Source organism: Mustela putorius, unplaced genomic scaffold (assembly GCF_011764305.1).
Source record: "Mustela putorius furo isolate JIRA1106 unplaced genomic scaffold, ASM1176430v1.1 tig00001118_pilon_pilon_pilon, whole genome shotgun sequence".
Classification (NCBI taxonomy): Eukaryota; Metazoa; Chordata; class Mammalia; order Carnivora; family Mustelidae; genus Mustela; species Mustela putorius.
In genome coordinates this window covers 3,590,892-3,614,673 of record NW_025421577.1, presented here as the reverse complement: position 1 = coordinate 3,614,673, position 23,782 = coordinate 3,590,892, and the positions used below count along the sequence as shown (strand labels likewise).

The 23,782-nt window shown below is 39.5% G+C and overlaps 2 pseudogenes; both read left to right on the top strand.

Annotated features, from left to right (window-relative positions):
• Positions 1 to 19,465, top strand: part of LOC123393987 — a 39,205-nt pseudogene extending 19,740 nt beyond the window's left edge.
• On the top strand, positions 2,638 to 3,740 carry LOC123393980 (annotated as a pseudogene).
• Positions 19,466 to 23,782: the final 4,317 nt, after the last annotated feature.

Here is a 23,782-nt window from a genome sequence, read left to right as displayed (position 1 = left end):
CATGCATGTATTTTTAGTCTTGAGTTCCAACTAGTCAACCTGTCATCTTCAGGATTATATTGTATAGGATACACAGTTATCAAGGTATTTGAGGCATAGTACTTTTAAATGGCATTAAAAATTTTTTTATTTTAAAAATATTTTTTCAGTTATTTTTTATTCTTCATTATGCTTTTGGAAATTTTGTCTCTGTTGATATATGTAGCTTTGTTAATTTTAATAGTTGTGTAGTACTCCATTGTATGAGTATCTCTTTGGTTAGCTCTTCCTCTGCTAATGGGCATTTCAATTGTTTGGAGTTTTTTGCTGTTATGAACAGTGTTGTATCAGCATTTTCATCCTTTGTCTCATTGTGTACACATGTAAGAGTAGACAGGTAGATCTTTAGGTAGATATTTAGAAGTAAGGTTGCTGGGCCATTGATTATGCCTATCTTAGCATGATGAGATAGTACCAAATACTTTCTAAAGTGGTTGTACTTTATTATTATTATTTTTTTTTAGTGTTGCTCTGGATATGGTTTAAGTTGTAAGACTGTTGGTTCAAGGGTTTATTCATTTTTATAGCTCTAGATAAATATTGTCAAATTACTTTCCCAAGAGGGTTTTCTTATTTTACATGATCACCAGCATACCAGTGGTAATTGTTTTTAATGTCTTCTTTCGTTGGTGGGAATTTGTGACTCATTTTGATTTCCATTTCTTACATATGTAAGAGGTTTTGATAATAGGATGTATCTGTGTCATCACTGACAGATTGCCAGTGGAACTTGAAATAGAGAGAAAGCTAATAGTTATTACTAAACTTACTATGTACTTTCTTTCAGTACTCAAAAGTGGCAAACGATACCAAAGAATTAGAAGACTGTGAGCAAGCTAATAAACTGGGAGCAATTAACAGCACGCTAAGGCAAGTTTAAAAAATACTCTCTTATTTAGTATATTTATATCAGAAATATTCTGTTTTTCTTGTGATTTTGATGAAACAGTAAAGTTTCAAGTCATTCTCTTTTTTTTTCAAGTCATTCTTATGAAGTTATTGTTCATCCTAAATTTCATGATTGCTTTGCTTCCTCCTCTTAGTGGATTTCAAAAACATATCAATTTTTTAAATTTAATTTTTTAAATTTAAATTTCAAAAATATATCATCAATAGTGACCTTATCAAAATGTAAAAATACAGAAGATTGTTCTGCTAACAGGACTTATGGATCCATTCTTCCTGGTTATTATAGGAAAAGGAACTTGAACTTCTAAGTCTTTTGTAAATAGTAATTCAGTCTGTGTGTTACATTCTGAACAGTTAAAGTTTTGATTACCATGACTAGTAAGTTTCATAGATTTTTTTTCCCTATTGACTTTTCCTTATTTTCTCTAAGTAAAACCTGCTTGTGAAGGCCAACATAATTTGTGAGTGGTCTCAGATTATGCACTATGAAATGACTGAACTTATCTATAATTGAGAGTAGGGAATGGATTATTACTAATCTTTTTAATTTCCTATTTGCTTAGGTTGGCATTTGTGTACTATAATTGTTAGACTTAATAAAGTTATCAGTCATTACTTATTGAAAAATCTTAATATAGAAAACTAGAGAAGATAATATAACATAATAAGATAATAAAATAAATTCATTTTATTTATTTATTTATTTAGTGACTGACTATATTAACTTTTTCTACTATGTTTTTAAAAAGAGAGAAATGTAGATAAATTTGAAATCCCCTATGCCCTATTTCCCAATTCTGTTCTCTTTCCTTCTTAGAGGTAACTACTATCATGAATCCATCTATGGTTTTGTTTTTATTATATATATAAAATGATGGTTATTTTACATATGATTTTATTTTTTCCTTATATAAAATAATACTGAATTTAACATCCAAATTTATTTTTACACTGTACATATTGCCTTCTAGATCTATGTTAAAACATGGGAGATTTGTCTCATTATTTCAGCTGATGAATGGTTTTTATTAGATGACTATTACCTATTTTACTTATCTGTTCCTCTGATAGACATTTGAATTATTCAGATTTCTTACTTCTACAAATTATGTGACCTTGAGTGCCTTGTAAATTTTTTTGGCATACAGTAGGAAATTTGGCATGCACTAGTGAGATTGCTGAACCTTATGATGCCCCCGTGTACCTGTTCTTGATATTGCCTGAGGGCTTTCCATAGTGTTTGTATGGCTGTGTACTGCCTCTGGGGCTGAGAACTGGTATTGGTCTCCACATCCTTGCCAAAAATTAATAATGCTTGCAGATGAAATAGCATCTCATTTTTGTTTAATTTGTATTTTGTTGATTACTAGTAAGTTTGAGCATTTTTAATCTGTTTATTTCATATTAGTGTTTCTTAATGAATGCATACAATATATGTCAGGCACTGTTCTAGAGTAGTATTAAGCATATAGTGGTGGACATGACAAATTCTTTTTCTCATGAAGCTTAATCCTCTTTGGAGATCTGCAGTAAAAAAGTAAAATATATAAGAAGTAAGTGTAAAGTGGTGATGAGTGCCTGGGAGAAAGATAAAGCAGAGAAGGATGACAGAGGGCTAGGGGTGTTGTGGATGGGGATGGGGAAGTGGCACTGTTTTAGATTGGGTGGTGAGAGAAAGGCACAGCAATAATGGGACATTTGAACAAAGTGCCCATAAAGGCACAAGTCGTAAGTCATAATATGGCTGCCTGAGAGAGAAGTATTCTAGGCATGTATAATTGTTAGTAAAAAGGACCTGTGATAGGAGTGTGCCTAGATGATTTGAAGCCTCCCAAGAAGGCCAGTGTGGCTGGAGTACAGTGGTCAAGGGCAAAATAGTAGAAGACTGAGTCAGAAGATGTTAGGGATGGGGGCAGGGGTGGGGTGGGGTGGAGGGCTTGAAGACAGCTATGAATGCTGCTTTTAAACTGAGTGGAATGAAAAGTCGCTGGAGGACTGGAGTGAATGCTTTGAGGCAGCCGGGTGCTATGTTATGTGGTTATTGTACTAATCCAGGTAAGACAGAATTGTGATAGCTGTAGAAATGATGAGAAGTGGTCAGATTCTGGACAGATTTTGAAGAGCGAGCTGACAGGATTTGCTGAAGGATTTGATGTGGGGTATGGAAAAAGATAGGAGCTATAAATGACTACAGGTTTGGGAAGTAGAGGCCTCTGCTCCAGCAGCGGCCTAGAGAGCAACAGCGAGCACATCGCTCAGCTTTCCCACTTGTTGCCACCTTCTGTGGAGCCTCCACCTCCTCTGCTACGCCCCCGGCTTCCTCCTTTCCAGGCTGCGGTTAACCCATACGCCCACTGGGCTGCACAGTGGCAACCCCAGCATCATGATGAGTGATGATAAACCAGGTGATCACCTAGACTTATTCTGTATACCTCAATCATTATGCTGAGGATTTGGAAAAGGTGTTTATTCCTTATGGAATTATGGACAGGACCGAGCAGCTTACTCAAGATGTGATGAAGACATCTGTCTTCATCGTAGACCGTCACATCGTAGACCTCTGTCTGCTCGAGGGAGGCTATAAATTCTTTGCTGACCTGCAGGGTGGTATCAAAGCACTGAACAGAAATTGTGATGGATCCATTCCTATTACTGTAGATTTCATCAGACTGAAGAGCTATTGTAATGACCCAGTCAACAGGGCACATCAAAGTAAATGATGATCTCTCAACTTTTTTTTTTTAAGTTTTTATTTATTTATTTGTTAGAGAAAGGAAGAGAGAGAGAGAGAGAAAACAAGCAGGTAGAGTGGCTGGCAGAGGCAGATAGAGAAACAGGCTCCTGGCTGAGCAAGGAACCCAACACGGGACAAGATCCCAGGATCCTGGATCATGACCTGAGCCAAACGACTGAGCCACCCAGGCGTCCTGATCTCTCAACTTTGGAAAGACTGTCTTGATTATTGAGGATAAACTGACACTGGCAAAACAATGCAAACCTTGCTTTCATTGGTCAAGGAGCATAATCCAAAGATCATCGAGGTCGGAAGCTTGCTGGTGAAAAGGACCCCTTGATGTTTTAGTTATAAATCACACTTTGTTGGATTTGAAATCCAGACAAGTTTATTGTAGGATATGCCCTTGACTATAATGACTTCCTCAGGTATTTGAATCATGTTTGTGTCATTAGTGAAACTGGAAAAGGAAAGTACAAAGCCTAAGATGAGAGTTCATGTTGAGTTTGGAAGCATCTGGAGTCCCATTGAAGTTATCAGTAGAATGTTCTAGGTCTGTGGCCATCTGCTTAGTAGAGCTTTATTGCATGTATCCTCTCAGAATTTTATCCACTTTGTAATTTAGAAAGATCCATTGCTGCATTCCTGAAGTCTTTATTCACAGTATGAGCCTATAGACTGTTCCTCTTTGTGTGGAGTATTGTTTGACTTGTGAATGAATAATAATCTCTTAAAACACACCACTGTTGAATGAAAATATTGAAATTGTATCTGTAAGAAACATTTAAAGAGAAGATATATTAGTTTTTTAATTGGTATTTTTATTTTATATATTCAAGAAAGAACAGAAGTGATTGAATATTGTTAACTCCTACCACTGTGTGTTTAGAAGAGTAAGGAGCAGTGAGTTTTTGTATCAGAGACAGCATCTCTACAGTATTGTTCTGTTGGGTAAACCATATGTCTTGGAATTATTTTACTGTCTTAGTAGAATTAACTGTTTTCTCAGGTTTAGTCAGATGATTTCCAGGGAATCTGTGTCAACAGTTCATTTCAAATACAAATCAATAAATTCCAAAAAACGTTAAAAGAAAAAAGATTTGGAAAAAAGATTTAGAAAACTAGGAGTTGCCGTTTACTGAACTGGGGATCCTTGCAGGAGGAACAAGTTTGATGGAAAATTATAGTTCAGTCTTGGATTTGCTGCATTTGAACTGCCTATGAGACATCAGTTGGAGATGTCGAGCAGGTAGTTAGATCCACAAGTCTCAATTTCAGGGGAGAGATAAAATGTGGGAGTCATGTGTGAATATATGGCATTTTAAAACCATATGACATTACCCAGGAAAGAATATAACTAGAGAAGTTATCCAGGGATTGGGACTTAAGTCACTATAGAATTTTAAGGTAAAGTGCCTTTTAATATTCTTTGCTGTTGTTTCTCCATGGTGAAACATGGGGTTGGCATGGGGTGTGGAGGTGGGATAGTATGTACTTTTAAAATATTATAATTTGTGGGCACCTGAGTGGCTCAGTGGGTTAAGCCTCTGCCTTCACCTCAGGTCATGATCTCAGGTCCTGGGATCGAGCCCTGCTTTAGGCTCTCTGCTCAGCGGGGAGCCTGCTGCCCCCTTTCTCTCTACCAGCCTCTCTGCCTACTTGTGATCTCTCTCTCTGTCAAATGAATTAAAAAATCTATATTATTTGTAGGCATTCCTTATGCAATCTGATGACAATTCTTTGGCCATATGCATTATTAGGGCTTGTCTTTTAATTTTGCTTATAGATATTTTGTTGAACAGAGTTATTTTTAAATTTTTAAATCCAAGTATAACAGAAATGCAATAAAGTATATAAATGTTAAGCATAAAGGTGAGTTTAATTTTACAAAGTGAACCCAGCTCTGCAACAATCATCCAAAACAATGTACTTGCTGCCCTGAAGATTGCTGTGTGTACTTTTCTGGTCATTACCACTGTCCAAAGTTAACCATGATTTTGAATTACAGTAGCAGAAGTTATTTTTGCCTATTTTTATAAAATAATATGGAATGTATTATTTGTGTCTGACTTATTTTATTAAGTATCATGTTGTGAGAGTCACCCATGTTCTTGGACTTAGTAGTAGCATTTAATTCTTTTTTCATTGGTTTCCATAGTTAAAACTGCACCAAAATGTTCCCATCCTATCATTGATAGTTGGAATTTTCCACTTCACAGCCATTCCAAAAAATATAGTGGCGGACATTTGGTGTTTGCATTTGGTATGCATCTATGTAGAATATACCTAGAGGTGAAATTAAGTAATACTGCCGAGACGTTTTCCAAAATGACTTCTAAAATACATTGCTACTGGTAGTGTATGAGAGTTCCTCATTCCACAACTTCTCCAGCAGTTGGTACTATAACTTTTAAATAGCCTTACTAAAATATAATTGACATGCAGTATACTGTACCTATTTAAATATGCTTCTTGGTGTTTTGACAGGTGTGTACACATGAAAATCAGTTTAATCAAGATAGTTATTTTGTCTACCACCCTGAGAAGTTTTCTCCTGCTCTTTGGAAATCGCTCTGGTCCTTTTCTTCCTGCCCCTGCATTGCCCACTTCGAAGGCCACTGGTTTTAACCCAGCGCCATCTTGACAGGAAGTCCCTGGTAAAGACTAGGAAGTTATGACGTAAGTAGCTTGGCATCCATCTTCAAACTGACTTTTAGAAAAGCTGGACTACTTCCCTTCAACCCACTTATAAGCCAGACCGAGCCAGCTCTGTTAGCATTAGATTAGCCTTCGCCATCTTTTCTGCTGCTGTGGCTTTCAGGCAGGGTTTGGGATGAAACGATCAGCAAAGCATCACCACATAAGAATCCTCAAGGATAAAAGTTCCTCTAAATTGTATTGTTAACAAGAAAATAGGAATTTATGTCACAATTGCTTTGATCTTGACTATTTTCAAAGATAAGACTTCTCTAATTAAGTAACATGACTATAGTTACCATCTCAGCCGTAACTAGAACTTGCCTTGTTGCTTTATCACATCCTGTATTCCAGCTGAGTCAACTATGATACAAGTATTTCCATTAACTTGTATTATTAAGTTAATTGAATATTCCCATAGGAGGAAAAAAAATCCCACTGTGAATTAAATTGGCAATGTTTATTTTATTTTTTTTAAAGATTTTATTTATTTATTTGACAGACAGGGATCACAAGTAGGCAGAGAGGCAGACAGAGAGAGAGGAGGAAGGAGGCTCCCTGCTGAGCACAGAGTCCATTGCGGGGCTCGATCCCAGGATGCTAAGATCATGACCTGAGCCAAAGGCAGAAGCTTTAACCCACTGAGCCACCCAGGCACCCCGGCAACATTTATTGATAGTGGATTTTGTGCATCCAGCCTCATGTGGACTTCTAGTGGTTATGTCATGTAGCGGTTTCTCAAATACAGAATAAATTCTTGGCTATGATAGTAACATATTTAGGAACTACGTGATTTGTACTTGGTACACAAATAACTTTATTACCTTGTTTTTTTCCTGTTGTATAGTAAATAAAGAAGAAGGATGATAGCTCTCTTACAGATGTTGCTGTTATGTATTTAAGACAGAGATGGTCTGAATATAGGTTAAAGTGAATATAGGTCAGAATTTATTTGAATGACTGTAATTGTTCCAAGATCTCCAAGTAGAGATCTTGATCTTATATTTTATTAAATGTGAGGTAGTATGGAAAGTGAATGATATGCCATGATTAAAGTGACATTGGTGCTACCAGTGAATACCATGTAGGTATTAGCTAATACCATGTAGCTCCTAGAAATGCAGATTTTGGTATTTTTGTCCTATAAATACAGAAGCAGTTTAAGTTAAAGGAATTATTAATGTAAATTTATTTCCTACTTTAGAAAAAAATGATTGCTATTTCTAAGTCAGTCGAAAAGGCTAGGTTGACTTTTGTATTTAACTACATCTCCTATATTTCTGTAAAATAATTTTCTAATGGAAATTATTATTAAAATAGGGCTCATAGTTTTAGTATAGTTAAATAGAAATACTTCATGGAAGTTAATATGTATATTTTTCAGGTAACCTGTTTATCATCCTTCAGGTAACCACTAATTGAATTTATGAAACTATCTAAATTAAAGACATGATCTCAGATTATCTGGTTTTAATTATATAAGATACAGCGTAACATTTTCCATTCCCAATTTAAATCATTTTTCTTTTTTATTCCCTCTTTCTCCTTAATCAAAGCAAAGAAACATTCATTGACTGGGCGAGATATGATGATTCACAGGATCATTTTTGTGAACTTGATGGTAATAAACTATTGTAATGAAGTTATTTTAACCTTAATCCTTTTATAAGAAATGGAAATCAGTGAAAATATAATCAGTTATACCTTGAATACACTGGGTATTGCTGAGTGGATCTTATTATTCATAATAGCATTTATTGAGAGCTTGTGTTCTAGCCATGTGCTGAGTGCCTTAACTACATTATTGCTAATTTTTATAGTTACCTTGATAACTTTGTATTATCTCATGTCCTGGGAAACTGAGTCTCAAGAAGAGTAGCTTGCCCAGGATCACACAGTAACAAGAGGCTGAGACAGGATTCAATCCCAGATCTGACTGGATCCCATACCTATATTTTTCCCATCATGACACATCATCTCCTATGGACCTTTATTTCAAGCCACTCAGTTTAGGTCTATGAACATATAAACATGTTCACATTGGAATTTTCTGGAGGTCCCAACAAACATAAAGACACCTTGCAATATTGGGGAGGTCTCTAATTTGACTTCCCCACAAGCCTTTTCCCAAGAGTCCCCTGGAATAGTATGAAGAGAGGGCACTGTTCAGCAGTAACTACCATGACTCTTACTTCAGAAGGTAATTGAAGGGACTCAAAAATTTTGATCTAAGGAGAATATTCCCAAGAACTGTGCCGAGTAAACTTAAATCATTCACTTGGCCTCTCTTCACTTTTTACCTTGATGTCATAGTTGGTGGAGAAGAATTGGGGGTTCAGGAATGCGTGGCTGGAGGCAGCAGGAGTTCCTCAGAACTTGGAAAGCACTCAAGTAGTCATAGAGCTTCCTAGAGGGTTTTAGGGGATCCATCTGTAGAATTGTGCTCATCCTCCAGTCTGCCGTGCAGCAAGTTAGAGTGAGCTTCTACAATAGCACAGCAGATTGAGAGGTTGCCAGGAGGTGCAATGTTAACACCATGGCTTATAAGGTTTGAGCAAGGACATTTTTTGTTTTTCAAAGATTTTATCGATGTATGTATGTATGTATCTATCTATCCAATGTGAGCAGCCAAGAGGGGCAAAGGGAGAGGGAAAGCGAGAACTCAAGCAGTCTCCGGGCTGAGCAAGAAGCCTGACTCAGGGCTTGATCTAACCACCCAAAGATCATGACCTGAGCCTCAATCAAGAGTCACACATTCGGGCACCTGGGTGCCTCAGTGGGTTAAAGCCTCTGCCTTTGTCTCAGGTCATGATCCTGGGGTTCTGGGATCGAGCCCCGTTTTGGGCTCTCTGCTCAATGGGGAGCCTTCTTCCACTCTCTCTGCCTACCTTTCTGCCTACTTGTGATTTCTGTCTGTCAAATAAATAAAATCTTAAAAAAAAAATTTTTTTTAAGAGTCACACACTCAACCAACTGAGCTACATAGGCAACCCCAGCAAGGATTATTTTTAGATTTTTTTTTTAGTTGACAGAGAGGGCACAGCAGGGGGAGCAGCAGAGGGAGAAAGAGAGCAGACCTCCACCCCCCTCCTGCACCCAGGTGAGCAGGGAGCCTGTCACAGGACAGACCCTGGGATCATGACCTAAGCTGAAGGTAGATGCCTAACCAACTGAGGCACCCAGGCACTGCACCTGCCGCCAGTAAGAATATTTTTAAGAGATCTGAAAAAAATTTCTTTGGGTATCTGGATAGAATAATGGGAAATTAATAAAATACTGCTGTTAGGATATTTAGAATTGACAAATGTTTCATCAAAGCAAGCTGTTGTACCTAGGTTAAGGATTGACATCACTGCTTACTCTTAAATTTGTTCTACGGTTGTCATTCTAATTATGCTTAGTGTTCAACACTCACAGTCACTTCTTGCCAGCTTATCATTTTACCTAATTTTTTATTAAAATAAAACATTTTAGTGCTTAATTAACATATTTTTAAATTAAAAATAATTTCTGTGAATATTTCTTATAGTAAATAATGTCAGTATATATTTCTTTTATAGGTATTTAACAAAAAATGCTACTCCATTCCAGAGATCCCTTGGTAAGAGCAATGATGTATCAGTCACCTCTCATCAATATAGTGTTAACTAATTTTTTAACATTGGCTGTTTATATTATAAAAATGGAAGAGATGTCCTATAAGAATTTAGGATTTCATAATTTAAAAATTAGTAATTTTTATATTATGTGTAGTCCTGAAACATATAAACCATTTTACTGGTTGGATTACCACTACTTCTCTGAGTGGTAATGTTTGTGTATGTCCCAATGATTTATATATACAATTTTTTAAAACACTTCAGAGTAGCTTTAGAGTCATCGTCTAGTTATTTCAGTTATGTAAAACCTTTTGATTAAAACAATCTGAAGAATATTCAGCCCAGTTTATTGGTATATATTCTTTACACCCCTGTTCTCTGTTTTGTTTTTGTTCTGTCTCTATTTGCAGAGAAGATGACCCTTATAGATTAAATAGTAGATTTTTAAGTAATTTAGCAGTTTAAGGTAAGCTCCTTTCCCTACTCCTGTTTTGTTGTTGTCGCTGTTGTCTCTATGCATGGCCTCTTCTCCTTTGGGTTTCTGCTCAAATGTCACCTCATCAGAGAAACCGGCTGTCACCTGCCTGTAGAAAGCAGCAACCACTCTCAGTGTGAGTGTTGACACTGCTGCCCACTCTGAGTACCAAGAATGACCAGAGAGTGCAGGGCAGGTTATTTAGTTAATCTGTTCATTGTCCATCTGCTCCAACTAGATTGTCAGCTGCCTGAGGCTTTGTCTTTCAGGTTCACTGCTTTATCCCTAGTGCCTAGAACAGTGCCTGGACATGGTACTTGTTCAATAAATGTTTGCTGAATGAAGTTGTTGGTTCATAAATAACCTATATAGTATGACAGATTTTTACTTTTATATTTTCCCTTAAAATTAGGGATGCCTGGGTGGCTCAGCCAGTTAAGCTGCTGCCTTCTGCTCAGGTCATGATCTCGGGGTCCTGGGATCGAGCTCCACACCAGATTCCCTGCTCAGTAGAGAACCTGCTTCTCCCTCTCCCTCTGCCTGCAGCTCTGCCTACTTCTACTCTATCTCTGTGTCAAATAAATAAAAACCTTTAAAAATTCAAAAAAAAGTGTTCATTAATAATTTGTTTAAAGATTTTTTTTTAAATTTGACAGATAGCGATCACAAGTAGGCAGAGGGGCAGGCAGAGGGAGAGGGGGAAGCAGGCTTCCCACCAAGCAGAGAACCCAATGCAGGGCCCGATCCCAGAACCCTGAGATCATGACCTGAGCCGAAGGCAGAGGCTTTAACCCACTGAGCCACTCTGGCACCCCATTCATTAATAAATTTAAAGTATTGTCTAAGACAGTAGTTTCCAAATCTGGCTGTGTGTCAGAATTATTTGGGTGCTTTATGAAGTATAGGTTCTCCTCACCTGAATATTTTATAATGCATTTTAATAATGCATTACTAGCAGTCAAAGTTAGAGTTGGTGATGGAGGGTGGGAGGCTCAATCCTGAGTCTACAGCAGTATTTTTTTATCCATAAACAAAAAGACTGCACGCTAAGTTGACCTGTGCTATGTTGAAGAGATATTTGGGTTAGGAGGTGTGGAGGACTGGCTCGCATCCTCGAACATGCTGTGTAGCCTCCTAACACTAATATGCAATTAAGTGACCATGAAAAGAAAATTCATTTGGGGAAAAAAGGTATACTTGAAAAGGAAGAAAAAGCACTAGTTGAAATTGATGGATTCCCAGAATTAAGTATTTTGATTCCGTGGACATTCTTCGAATCCTTTGGGAATGGTTAGCATGGTCAGATGGAACAGTTTAGGAAGAGCTTTACAAAGGGAGCAAGAAGAGAAAGCTTTGGGGAGGAGGAAGACATATTAGGGGTCCAAAGAGCATTTTCCAAATGAGTGCTACCGCTGTGCAAATAGAAGTTGTAGTTTCTGAATAGGCTAATTAAAATCATGTCACAGGTGGCCCCAGGGGAAGCATGGGGATACCAGCATTGGTGTGTTTTTGGGGGGAACTCAACCTGTGGATGCTCCCTCACCCCTACTTCCTCATCTAGATGCCATGAAGTTCTTGTCAGTGTAGGTCAGGGCTTGAGAAACATTTTCTTCTGTAAATGGACAGATAGTAAAAATTTTAGACTTTGTGGACTGTACGGTTTCTCTTGCAACTACTCAGCTGTGCCATAATTGTGTGAAAGCAGTGAATGAATGTGGCTTATGTTCCCATAAAACTTTCTTTACAAAAAGTATACAGACCGCATTTGGACTATGGATCATAGTTTGCTAATCCCTTCTATAAATTAACAAGACCTGCCTTTCATGATTTGAAAAAGTATTAAAATTTTTAAGAACCACTTAAACCAGCAATGCACTTTTGATTCAAGTAAGGGAATACACATTAAGGACATTGAGAATATAAGTTTTAAGTTAAACATTGATATGCTGGATTTTACTTTTGTGATTTTCACTTCCTTAAGGTATAATGATTTAAAATGTAATTTAATATCTTGTTTTTCCTTAGTGGTTGTTTAGTTGCTTTTGTTGGGTTGATATTAGCCTGAGGTGTACATTCATAGTTGAACCCACAAAAGTGTAAACTTACATGCACACACACATTCTTAATACATGTGTATACACATATCTCAGTGAATATATATGCTGCTGGTAGATTTAGTATTTGTAAGTAGTCAGATAAGTTTTGCAAATGAGCTTAATCAAGACCACCTCAGAGAAATTAAAAATCTATAACAGAAGCTAGTGAATTGTAAAACTTCCGTTTGAACTTTAAAAGCCACACTCCATAATTTGAATCTTTCTTTTTTTTAAGGAAGATTTTTTTAAAAATTACTGTTTTTAACTCTTGAACCAGTCCATGTCCTTGGACAGTTTCTGTAAATCCATCTGTAAATTACCTATTTTCTGTGCCTTAACTTATACAGTGGAATATCTATATAATGTTAGGGCAGAAATAGAGCCAGTATTCTTCAGTTCATGTTTCTATTGTCTGTAAGTTAGATCTAACTCATTTCTTTGTGTTCTTCCTACTTTCTACAGAAGTACCAAGTAGTTCTTGGATGGTATGGATCAGGATGCCATTTTCCTCTTAGAGTTATGGATAATCTCAGTTATGGTCACTGAATGCTCAATAAGTATTGTTGGTTAAAAGGAAAATACACTATTAGTAATGAAAAAAAGAGGGACCATATTTTAATGGCCATATTTGGCCCTGTTTTAAGTCAGGTGTCTGCATACTATTGATTTAATCTCATGACATGAAAAGGTAGGATGCATACAAATAAAGGAGTACCTCTATGTCAACATAGATAGTTCTTTCATTTCCATGTATTATGATATTATGATCATCAATGTGTGAAGCATGATTATTACACATTTTCTAAAGGTATGAAAGCATGTATTTCCCTTTTCTATCCAGAATGTGAGCCATGATAATTAAGACCATTTTCTTTATCTTTTGTATCCTTCAGAGGATAGTCCAAATAGTGAAGAACTAGTAAAAACTCATTTGGATTTCAACACAGAAAATAGTTATTTAGGGGCACCCAGGGTGCTTAGTCGTTGAAGTGTCCAACTCTTGGTTCTGGCTCAGGTTGTGATCTCGGGGTCATGGCATGAGGCCCCGCATGGGGCTCTGCACTCCACGCCGAGTCTACTTCAGATTCTTGTTCCCTCTCCCCTGCTTTTGCCTCTCCCTGCTTGTGCGCTTGCTCACTCGCTCTCAAATAAATAAAATCCTTAAAAAAATAAAAAATAAAATGGTTAATTTATATGTCTTAACAATTTCCTGAAGTTGTGTCTGTTGTATATTGGCTTGAGAGGGCAAAAGTACTCTGTATGAACAGTGATAGAAACAAACCATAATGTGTATTTGTTTAAACTAGAGCATTGTGTAATTCTAAGATCAAATTTGAATCCTGAAGTTATTGAGCCATTTATTTCCTAAGTCCAGAGTAGAGAATAGCAGGAAAATCTCTCTTTTTAGTATACTATATGCTAAAAAAATATTTCTGAGCCTGTGTGTAGTTAAGTGTATGCATAGGGAAGAAATCAAATCAAGTAGTAGAACAGGTTATGATTCTGTTAGGTCTTTTTGATCCCAGTTGGTTAAAACGTAGGAATGATGAATGCCTCTCAGAAGGGGAGGGGTGTTCTGTTCCTTAAGAGAGCACTGAGTATCGAAAGGAAAGGGAGGAGTTGTTTTTTCCTCTCAGGAGTGTAAGTTATCCCGGGTCAAGTACAGTCATGAGTGTGCTAACCACTCTTTCACTTAAATTGGACATTACTTGAAAAGCATAGCCTTTTTCTGACCTTTTAGTAGTTATGTTTGCATTACAGTGTTACATTTCAGATAACTGGTGACCAATGGGTGGTTTTGATGAATTGTTCCTTGTTCAGTTGAGCGATCTCCAGCTGCTCAGTATGTAGGTAGACCTGTTGCTGAACCCAGAGCGTTACACTGGCTATAAAGGGTCCTCTGCATGGAGAGTGTGGAACAGCATCTACGAGGAAAACTGTTTCAAGTAACTGGAGGGGGTAAGGGAAGGAGGAGGAATGGCTAAAGGGAGGGTAGAGGAAGGGGAGTAGGATTCTGTTGGGAAGAAAATTAGGTAAAACCATTTTATGTTTGAGTTTCACATTTGCTTTTTCAGGCCTCGATCTATTTATTATCCTTTAAATCCTCTGGCATCTAGCCACGGTGGGTTTTTCATGCATTTCCATGCTTTTAGAGATTATTTTCAAAATTTTTTTGTACCTAAACTTAATCTGAGTAAGTTTTCAGCTATTTTATATTTTTCTTTCTGGCTCTGGCCAGACCTCTCATTCAGTAGAGCCATCTTTCAAGAGCTCTGAGCAGGTTCTGTCCCATCCAGATGAATCAAAAACATCATTTACCCCAACTCATGACATAAGAAAATAGTTTAAACCAAGAGTGCAACTAAAGTTCCTTCTTTTTTTAAAGATTTTTATTTATTTCTTTGACAGACAGAGATCACAAGTAGGCAGAGAGGCAGGCAGAGAGAGAGGAAGGGAAGCAGGCTCTCTGCTGAGTGGAGAGCCCGATGCGGGGCTTGATCCCAGGACCCCGGGATCATGAACTGAGCCGAAGGCAGAGACTTAACCCACTGAGCCACCCAGGTGCCCCAAGAAGCACTTTGAATAAATTGGGCATTTATATCAGCAACAGTACTGAAGAAGCAACGGATAGCGATGGGCATGTGGAGAAAACCTGTGGCCACCTGCCCCAGGAGAGGCTTCCGCCGTCACTTTGAAGCTCGGAAGACGTGGACCAGTTTAATCTTAAAAGTGTTGAACAACCTCTAACTGCAAATATTTTCCTCTTTCTGAGTTTCAGAGTTGAAACAGATCTAAATACCCCTTCCTTTGACACATGAAGGAGGCTCTTGGGCATTATGAGATCATGCGGCCAATTAGTGACAGACCTAGAAGAAAACAGGACTCAAGGGCCCTGATGAGACAAGATCTCTTTCAGCTGGACCTAGTGTGAGCTCGTTTGAACCAGCAAGCTCTTGTGTGCTGTCGTCTGGAGGTGAGCAGAGGCCCCTTCCCGGCGTGGAGAAGGACAGAGTAACACCACTCCCGCCCACGCACTGCGGACCCTTCTTCCAGGACATATAGGGGGAAGCAGGAGAGGCGCTCCCATCAGATGCCGAACTTCATTATTGAGGCGTGGCTCTATAACACCAGCTGTATTCCTCAATTGGGTTGTTCGTAAAATGTCTGTCCACCCTCATCCAGGACTGTAACCCTTACTCTTTTCATTTTCCTAGGACCGCAGAGGGACTGCGTCTATTTCCCATCAGCATCTTATCCCTGGACCTCCCAGGGAGCCACACAAACAATTACAACATTATGTTCTAAAATAGAACAACTAGGGCGCCTGGGTGGCTCAGTGGATTAAAGCCTCTGCCTTCAGCTCAGGTCATGATCCCAGAGTCCTGGGATGGAGCCCCACATCAGGCTCTCTGCTCAGCAGGGGGCCTGCTTCCTCCTTTCTCTGCCTGCCTCTCTGCCTTCTTGTGATCTCTGTCTGTCACATAAATACAATCTTTAAAAAAAAATTAAAATAGAACAACTATATGTGTGCAGATGAACCAGCAGCTTTGTTCTCCAACACTGGAACTATGAATAGTTCTATACTGCAGACTTTAAAGGGTGACCAGTGAGGATAGTGTTAGAGATCACTGAGAGCCAGAAAGAACATCTGATACCTAACTAAGGAGGTTAGACTTTATCCTGTCAATTCAGGCCATGCTTGTAGACCCGAGGCAGGATCCAATTTCCCTGTTAGAAAGATCATACCGGTTGGCAGGGCAGGCCCAGAGCAGGGTAACCAGACAGGTGGTTCTTGGAGGGGAGGGGAGTTCCTGAGCCAGGATGAGGAGAAGCCAGAAGAAAAGATCCAAGAGGTCAGAGGAAACCCTGGAGGAAGGGTATTATAGGAATTTTGGAAGAGATTAGGGAAAAAAAAAAAAAAAAAAACAGGATTGTCCAATCCTACAGACCAGGAGTAACACAAGACCAGGTAGCAGCCCGTGACACTGGGACACCAGGACGTGTGGACAGCCCCAGGCACCAGTTCCTGGGCAGCCATGGGCAGAAGCCAGATTGCAAGGGTTGAGAAGAAAATGGAGAAGGCCAAGAGGGAAGGAAGAAAGTCTTAGCTTCTCTATCTGACCATTAGGACAGGAGTCAAATGTGGGATGAGATACCCATTCACAATCCCTTAAGAGGGGTTGGGCGAAAACATCCTGGAGGTTGGGTTGGGAGGTGGCATGTGCTGGGAAGCAGCCCGGTTTTTCTCACTCATCGGACAGGAATGTGCAGTCTACTTCATGGCAGCTGTAACTCAAAGCTGCCTTGAAAGTAAGATAAAATGCATTTCTTAAAAAAATCTATATTGCTGTAACAGACATCTCAGTGAACACATCTTTATCTTTAGAGCAGGTCCTCAGACTGGAATTCCTGCTTCAGGGTTTCGGTCTCTCCTGGGGAGTTGCAGGGAGGGATCAGCATGGACTTCTGGAAACTAAGCACAGTTTTCATGCACCAGACTGTTTGACAAGGGGACATGATCTTTTTTCCAACAAGTGCAAAAATGCTTTAAAATATATTTTGACTCCGTATTGAGTGATATTACAGAAGAGGGAAAGAAGTCAGAACCAAGTGCAAACAGGGCACAAAGAGGCCCTGCAACCACCCGTCCCTCCGCCTGTGTGAGCCTCCCCAGTGCCCGGGCGCACATGCACACCTGCCAGGTGGTGTTACAGGCCGAGAACGCTAGATCGCCTGCCACCACCAAAAGCTGGGAGAGGCAAAGATGGTTCCTCCCTTAGGAGCGTGGCTGTGGACACCCGGATTTAAGATTTTCAGCCTCCAGACTACATCCCTGGCAAACTTACACACTGAGCACTTTTCCCCACTTTCTTTCTTCACTTCTAACTAGAGCACAGCTCTCCCCTGAAACACTTGTCACATTTGTACTTTATGTATCAGTTGTATTATTTAACTGACCTCTGTCTGCCCCTTGCACCCCCCGTTAGGCTATAAGCTCCATGAAGGCAGTGGCATCTTTCCCTTCCCAGGGCCTGGGGTGTAACATTGGAATAGTTGGGAATGAATTGGTCACAGGGCAGGTATCCTGGACCTGGCTATGTGCATGTGACACAGGAAGTGACTTGAAGTCCGTATGCTGCCATCCACTCATGGTCCTGAACACTCAGCCATGTCATGGCTTTGGTGACGGTGACGGTGACACCGTCGGGCATTCCTGATTGAGCCTTGGCCGGGTACCAGCTCCCCTGCTAAGCGCTTGGCTGGTATTGTTGCATTGACTCCTCACAACAGCTCCATCCAGGCGGTCCCGGATAGTTTCCACTCCACAGAAGCAGAAGCTGAGTCTTGGCACAGCTAGAAAATAGCAAAGCCAGAACTCGATCTTGGATTTGTCTGACCCCAAATCCCAGCATGAACACCAAGCACCTCCCAGAGTTCTTGCTTCATTCTGTGGACCGGGCAGGTCCCAACCTCTGGGGTTACCCTCTCTGGTTAGACTTGAAATTTAAATATACAAAAGAAATGTGCAGGTGGGGTTGTACCCAGGCTGGGTCATTCATCCTCCATCCCGTGTCTAGGGTGTAGAGCCATATACCATCAAATCCCTTCATAACAACCACCTGCTTAAAATCCCACAGCCTTTGGGGTATAAACCCTTGGTTCTATGCCCATCACCGACTTCTCCTCTGTTCTCAACTCACATACCTGCCCCAGTACACACGGGCCCTGTTCTAGCTACCCAGAGCCATCCACAGTCCCTAAAGGGCCATCCTTGACACCTCCTGCAGCTTCTCTCTTGGTTCCATTACCATCAGCAGACTCATGAGGCGTCAAGGGGCTGTTTCTAACCCAGACGGAGCTGGATGCTGTTTCTTGGTATCCCCACAATGGCCTTGAGCAAACTTACCATGCTTGCTTGTCTCCTACCAGACATCCGGGGCATCTGTGTGGTTGGAAAATAGGGCAACATTGAGGGTTTGGGGGAGGGGAAGCCCCTGGGCTCTGGAAACAGACAGACCTGAGTTTGCGTCCTGCCTCCTCCAGTTGCTTGCTGGGGAGCCCTTAGGTAACCATCTATACTACCTGAGTTTCATTTCCCTCATCTGTGAACTGAGCATGCTTTTATCATGTTATAAGGCTATTGGGAGTTTTCATTTATATACAAAAAAATTGCATATATTCATAATGCCAGGTATATAGTTAAATTTCATTTCCTGAATCCAGTTGTGTATAGGGGACCACTTTAATAAGGTTCAATCCACTTACAAGTTCCGGCATGATTTTATACATCTTACAAACCTTGGCAGGCAGTGTAGATACACCTAGATCTGTGCTCTCCATGGTAGCCACTGGCCACATGTGCCCACTGAACCCTTGAAATGTCTGAACTGAAACACCCTCGGTGTGGAATGAACACTGGATTTCAAAGATTGATAGGAAAAAAAGAACGTAAAATATCTCAGTAACGATTTTCACTATGGATTACATGTGAAAATGATAATATTTAGAATATATTGGGTTAAATAAACTATATTACAAAATTACTGTCACATTTTTCTTACTTTTTAAAAATAGGGCTGCTCGGGGCGCCTGGGCGGCTCAGTCAGTTGAGCCTCTTTCTCCAGCTCAGGTCGTGATCTCAGGGTCCCAGGATCAGGATCAAGCCCTGGGAGTTTGCTCCCCTCCCACCTTTGACCCTCCCCAACACCCAACACACACCCCCCCCGGCCCTCGCTCTCATTTTCTCTCAAACAAATAAAATACTAAAAATAAAATAAAATGAAGCTGTTAAAATACCTTGAAATTACATATGTGGCCTACCTTTGTGGCTCAAATTATTATTATTATTATTTCTACTTGACAGGATTACCCTGGACGCAGAGATTAAACCTGGAAGATTACATCAATTCATTTACTCTGTGTGTGTGTGTGTGTATATATAAGTTTCACGAATGGCCACAGATAAGACAACAATCAAACTATAGTCATAGGCGCCCTGAGCAGGATAAGCCAGGCAGAATGTCAGTCAGAGAAGAGGCTTTAGTTAAAAAAAAAAAAAGAAAGAAAGAAAGAAAGAAAGGAAGAAAAGAAAAAGAAAAAAAGTCAAATTCACGTGCTCTGACATTTGACTCTAGCCCTTTGGGCTTTCCGCATGTCCATTCCAGGCTCCATGTCCCGAGATGTGGCCTCGATTGTCTGGCTTCTCTCACAGCCTCCGGCTCAGATTCATTCACTCACATGAGATCCAACGTGCCGAGGGTCTATCGGTCGCGGCTGGACGGCTTCAGATTTTTCATGATGTTTTCGATAACAGTCATCTAGTGAGTAAAGCAAACATCTACTTAGCAGATAGAAACACTGAACCCCAGAGAGCAAAAGCCTCTGTGTTAGATAATACTGTACACTCTGTACGAAAAACTCTTACTTCAGCTGACATCAAATAAGGAAAAAACTATTCTGATTCCAGGAATGGTGTTTGAGGAATTATGATTCACCCTTGGAGATTTCTGAGAAAATTAGTTGGTAGAGACCAAAGGGCAAGTGTGAGAAGAATATAATTAAGATGCCTGTGATTGGGATAAAATGCTTATTTACCTCAAGAGTCTTTCAAAGACAAAAGTCAAAGAATCCAAGCAGCCACTTGAACATTAAAAGAGAAAGAGAAAGAGAGAGAAAGTCAAAGAAAAACTAGCATTTTAGGGTAATCAGATAACATCAAAAAGTCAGAAAGATTCTTAAAGATAAGAATCTAGTTACAGAGCACATAGATTTAGACTAATAATCAAGAGCTCTGCAAATACACCTGGGAAGAGGAAAGAGAATGTCGAATTTGGAAGTCCAACTAATTCAGGTACTTAATTTCTTTGGAACTCAGTTTCCTCATTGTAAAGATCTATAAGCTCCTTCTAAATCTAAATTTAAGATTTCATAAAATAAATAGATTTAGCTATTACAAATAGTAGCTACAATATCATACAATAATAATCTTATAAATAGATTTAGTTATTTTATGAAATCTTAAATTTACACAGGCAATATTTGTAGAAAAAGTAAAAATAACGTCTGAGCAAGAAAAATCAAAATCATCAATCTTACCATCTAGAGAAACCTACTGCAAATATTTTAGTGTATATGCTCTCAGATTCACATATATACATGTGGAGATAAGTTTGTACAAATCTGGTTATGACATGTTTCCAGTCATGAAATATTTCGAGGGTGTTTTCTTGCCCCAGTTTTGTTTCCATCCCATCATTTGTGATGGCTGCCATGTATTACCATTTAAACGAAGGCATCAGAGTGCAATGAGTTGCAGGTTGTATCACAGGGCAAATGTGAGTGTGTCCAGATTAGGAGGGATGCAGGAAGTTGAGAAAAAAGATAACAATGTGTGACGACTTCTAATTTATAAAGGACTTTTGCACAAAAGCCTACAAAAGTATTTTTACGTCTTATGACTGCCCAGCTAACACAATGTCTAGCAGATAGGAAATCTCAATAAACATTATTGAATACGTGAGAAAATACATACGATGTATTACCTTATGTATTCCTCATAAAACCAGGATGAGACACACATCACCATTTTACAAATTTTACAGATTACTCCTGTCACTGTGATGAAATCCATTATGATTTATGTAGCATTTTACATAAATCCCTCTCATTAGAGCATAGGATTTCATTCCCATTAAAGAAAGATGGAAACTGAGCCTAGGGACAGATGGTCACCATGTGGGAGAAATTGACCTTGAATGCAAACCTGCAACACTCTCCATTGCTTCCCAGCCGTGAAATGTCCTGTCCCTTTCATTGAAGGAGTGTGTGTTGTGAGACATATCATCTGTGTGCTGGTGAATGGTTAACACTCAACTCTGCGGGAGGGGGAGTCCTGATTTGTAGCACTTACTGATTTCCCTGGTGTAAATACTCCCACCAGGGCTGATCTGAGGCTGCTGATGAGATCTTACTGAGCATAGATATGAGAGATGTCCATGATTAATACTTACAAGTGCCAGCTGGCTCTAATGTACTCCTGGGCACGATAATCTTTCCTTCCACCTAATTATTAATTCCTGAGGGCTAGATCTCTTTTCAGTTTTCACAATGCCACATACCTAGACAGTAATTAATAGATATTTAGGCTTAGGGTACCAGGGTGGCTCAGTCAGTTAAGCATCTGCCTTGATTTCAGCTCAGGTCATGATCTCCAGCCCTGTACCGGGCTCTGCCCACAGGAGAGATTCTGTTTAAGGACTCTCTCTCCCTCTCTCTCAACCCCTCCCCCTCACATTCTCTCTCTCTCTCTTTTTAAAATAAATATATACATCTTTTTTTTTAAGATTTTATTTATTTGACAGAGATCACAAGTAGGCAGAGAGGCAGGCAGAGAGAAAGAGGGGGAAGCAGGGTCCCCGCTGAACACTGTGTGTGGGGCTCGATCCCAGGACCCTGAGATCAGGACCTGAGCCGAAGGCAGAGGTTTTAACCCACTGAGCCACCCAGGTGCCCCAATATATACATCTTTTAAAAAAAAATAGATGTTCAGGCTTGGCGTAAATGTTTAGCCTAGCTTTGCAATTTCAGTTTCCCATTCTCTTTGATTTCCTCACCTGTATAGTCCTTTTCCCCAGACTTGGGAGAAACATAGAGACAATTCTGTCAATTGGATGGTTTCCCTTTCTTTAATCCCGACAAAGACTTGTGTCTTTGTCATGGCCTGGGACACAGTCATGACCCTAAAGAGAGAAGCAGCAGCCATGGGGGCTCAGAATCTCCAGGTTTATATTTCCAGTATTTTTTTTTAATTTATTTTCAGCATAACAGTATTCATTATTTTTGCACCACACCCAGTGCTCCATGCAATCCATGCCCTCTATAATACCCACCACCTGGTACCCCAACCTCCCGACCCCTTGCCACTTCAAACCCCTCAGGTTGTTTTTCAGTGTCCATAGTCTCTCATGATTCACCTCCCCTTCCAATTTCCCTCAACTCCCTTCTCCTCTCTAACTCCCCATGTCCACCATGCTATTTGTTATGCCCCACAAATAAGTGAAACCATATGATAATTGACTCTCTCTGCTTTACTTATTTCACTCAGCATAATCTCTTCCAGTCCCGTCCATGTTGCTACAAAATTTGGGTATTCATCCTTTCTGGTCTTTTAATGCTGAGTTTAGAGTCTCATTCTGTCCTGGGGTCCCAGTACATCACACTAACCAAAACTCCTGGTTTGTTGCTTCAAAGAGAGCAGTGGGAGGTGGAGGTGGCAAACAGGAAGTGAGACTGACCTCGCTAGTATATTGGTATATTTCTTCAAACCAAAATTGGTACAAAATCCATAAAAAATTCAGAATCAGAATTCAGAATCTTGGACGTTGTTAGTTACACCAACCAAGGCTACAGCTCTTGGGCTATTTCTTCCCCCTCAACATTTTACTGGTAATGTTTTGTTGTGCATCTTAACTGGAGTTGGTCTGTGCTGACATAGAAACTTAATTTTCTGAGAGTGAAATGTGCAGACTCGAAACAAGAATGAGGAGGAAAGTGGAGAAAGGACACACGTTAGCACCACCTTCTGGAAGCTTCTGGTTCTTACATGCCCTGTATGAATTTAATAAAATGAGATAGATATTTTGTACTCAGTTCTCTGATACCTGGTCAATTTTGAAATTTGGAAATGTGGAAAACAAATTTAATAAAATATTACTTAAATACTAACTTCTCCAATACTAAAATATTTATCAAATCTGCTATTAGACTAAATTTTAACTCTATGTTTTCTAATATTTTATTTTTAAGTAATCTCTGTTATCTAAAATACTAGTATTTTTTTTTACTATATTACTACACTATTACTGGGGCTTGAACTCACAATCCTGAGATCAAGAGTCATGTGCTCCACCCACTGAGCCAGACAGGTGTCCTCAATTTTTTAATTTTTAAATTTAAATTCATTTGGTTAACATACAATGTATTATTAGTTTCAGGAGTACAGATCTGTGATTCATCAGTCTTATATAATTACATCATGTGCCCTCCTTAATGTCCATCATCTAGTTACTCCATTCCCCAATGCCCCTCCCCTCCAGCAACCCTCAGTTTGTTTCCTATGATTAAGAGTCTCTTGGGACGACTGGGTGGCTCAGTTGGTTGGACGACTGCCTTTACCTCAGGTCATGATCCTGGAGTCCCGGCATCGAGTCCCGCATCGGATTCCCAGCTCCAT